The sequence below is a fragment of the Penaeus chinensis genome, chromosome 20 (assembly GCF_019202785.1).
Source record: "Penaeus chinensis breed Huanghai No. 1 chromosome 20, ASM1920278v2, whole genome shotgun sequence".
Taxonomy (NCBI): Eukaryota; Metazoa; Arthropoda; class Malacostraca; order Decapoda; family Penaeidae; genus Penaeus; species Penaeus chinensis.
Window position 1 is genome coordinate 2,858,213 of NC_061838.1, and position 2,500 is coordinate 2,860,712.

At 40.4% G+C, this 2,500-nt stretch overlaps 1 long non-coding RNA gene across 1 annotated transcript in view; it reads left to right on the plus strand.

The window, feature by feature from the left end:
* The first annotated feature begins 394 nt into the window (after positions 1 to 394).
* The window catches only part of LOC125035966, a 2,179-nt gene continuing 73 nt past the window's right edge, over positions 395 to 2,500 (plus strand). The window contains exons 1-3 of the long non-coding RNA XR_007115850.1: positions 395 to 473; positions 1,694 to 1,956; positions 2,408 to 2,500. The exon at positions 2,408 to 2,500 is cut by the window's right edge and continues 73 nt beyond it. This is a non-coding gene — a long non-coding RNA (uncharacterized LOC125035966). The remainder of the gene's footprint in view (positions 474 to 1,693; positions 1,957 to 2,407) is intronic.

A 2,500-nucleotide genomic window follows, 5' to 3' on the forward strand; every position in this document is an offset into this window, starting at 1 on the left:
TCTACATTTGTCAACATGAATACGGTCCATATGTATACGTATATGTATATATACATATATATATATATATGTATATATACACATACATATATACATATATATATATTTATTTATTTAGTCGATTTATCATATTTTGCTTGACTCTCTGTATCTCTCTGTATGTATGTGTAGGAATATTGAAAAAAAGAATCCCACATATACTGCATATAATTTTCCCTAAATAATCCACTCCAATCTCTCTTAACGATATCAATTTGCCTTTAGCCTCTACATGAGAAACTACATTCAAATCTAGTCACATAACTAGATGATTGAGTTTCCCAGAAAACTGTTCAAGGACAAGGGGCTTCCCTGCGTTAAGGGGTTAAGGGAGGGGGGGGGGGGGGGCGTCACACTATATAAAGAGCTGCATCGGCACACTACAGTGAGTCTCCTCTTTGCGCTGTGACAGTCGACGCGATCTTCCCACTATGGTAATGTATTAAGACTGTCGTTTAAGTCGCATAAGGGAACCCCAAAGTAGGTGGTTAGTCTGATAGCGGTCGTAACTCGGGTAGGAATCGGGGTATTTCGACCAAAATCAAACCTGGTCTGTGTTTTGTCATGGTATTTCTTGTTGCTTTGAATCAGGATAAACAGTCCTGTCAAGAGTTGTCCCGAAACAACTTTTTTTATTATTCATTTATTTATTTGCATCAAAGTTTGTGGAGCTGTCTATGGTAGTCAATATAAACCTCTATGCAAATGAAAATTCGAGTTTGCTATATGTTTTTTTTTTTTTTTATCGTATTCAAACAAAAAATATGTTTTTTAGATGCCACATCATAACAGTAATTGTCTGATTTTTGTTGTAGATGTCGGCAATATGACTCTCAAGGTACATTAAACTTGGGAGAATAAAGACGAAAACCGAAAAATAAGATTTATGTGTTTTTTGAAATACACGTTACCCGTTTTCCTCGGGATAAGGCTACATAATTATAAGAAAATATTCTGCGGAAGACAAAAGCTTTTCCATCGTTACACACCATACTAAACGTGTTCCATATGCATTGGTGAATCATAAATATTTTTTTTTTCCACTGCCTTAAACGAACAGATAGTTCTACGAAATCAGGGAAGGATCTAATAGGATTAAGATAGTTGCTGAAAAACGTCACAAAGTCTACAGGAAGTTCTCAGATGGAACATGTTCTAGTAAAAAAATAAAAGCAGAGTTAATTGATGTTAACCTCCTGGACATTGCGAAAGTAGAAAAAAAAACCCAAGAAAATTTGTCAGTGAAACAGATTCGGTCACTGGGTGTCAGAGACTGGAAACAGAATTAAACAAAGTGGACCATTTACTTTTTTAAAAACGGCACATGCCGAGTGAGCATATTCTGTTTACAAGTATGGTCATATAATAGAATACATAAAAGAAATATATAAAATGATAATCAGATAGTAGGATCTGCATATTCACATACATCAGGGATAAACAAGATAGATAATTTAAATTGGCGGTACCTATTCATCCAAAACAAACAACAAAGCAAAACAAACACCAAAAAGGGCAATTCGCCCCTTGTTTACAAACCAAAATAAACAATGACCCACAAATACATGAAACAGCAAACACATCTACCATCCCCATCCCGTATCCATCACTCACCCTCCTCTCCCTGGCACCTAACGTCCCTCTCCCGCACCAGATTACTCGTGGCATCGCTGTGGCACTGATGGTCCTCGTGGCCCTGTCTGCCCTGGCACTAGCCATTCCCGCCCCCGAGGCTGAGGCCCACAGGAGATTCTTTTTCGGTAGTGGCTATGGTGGATACGGCGGCTTCGGCGGATATGGTGGATATGGTGGATACGGACATGGATACGGCTACGGATACAGGCCCTACGGATTCTTTGGATAAGGACGGAGGCTGCGCGTTCAGGCGATGCGGATTTCATCTCAACTCGTTCCCTGGTGAGTCTGGCGATGCACTTGCCTAAGGAGGTTTGTTTGTGTTAGAATCTCTCTCTTTCTTTGTCCGTTTGTTCGTCTGTCTGCCTGTCGTCTGCGTTTCTCTTTCTCTTTCTCTTTCTATCTCTCTCTCTCTCTCTCTCTCTCTTCTCTCTCTCTCTCTCTCTCTCTCTCTCTCTCTCTCTCTCTCTCTCTCTCTCTCTCTTTCTTTATTTATTTATTTCTCTCTCTCTCTCTCTCTCTCTCTCTCTCTCTCTCTCTCTCTCTCTCTCTCTCTCTCTCTCTCTCTTTCTCTCTTACTCTCTTTCTCCCTCCCTTCCTCTCTGTCCGTCCGTCTGTCTGTCTATTTGTCTCTCTCACTCTCACTCACTCACTTTATTCCCCTCTTTCCCCGTAATTCCTTTGCACCCACAAAACTGTATGCTTATCAACTGTACGACTCTCTTCTCGACAGGAATTTGACCGCTGGCATGGCATCGCAGATCGCTACCTCTGCTTCAGCTTTGCCTGAATGGAAACATACCCTTGAAATGAATTGAAACTCTGC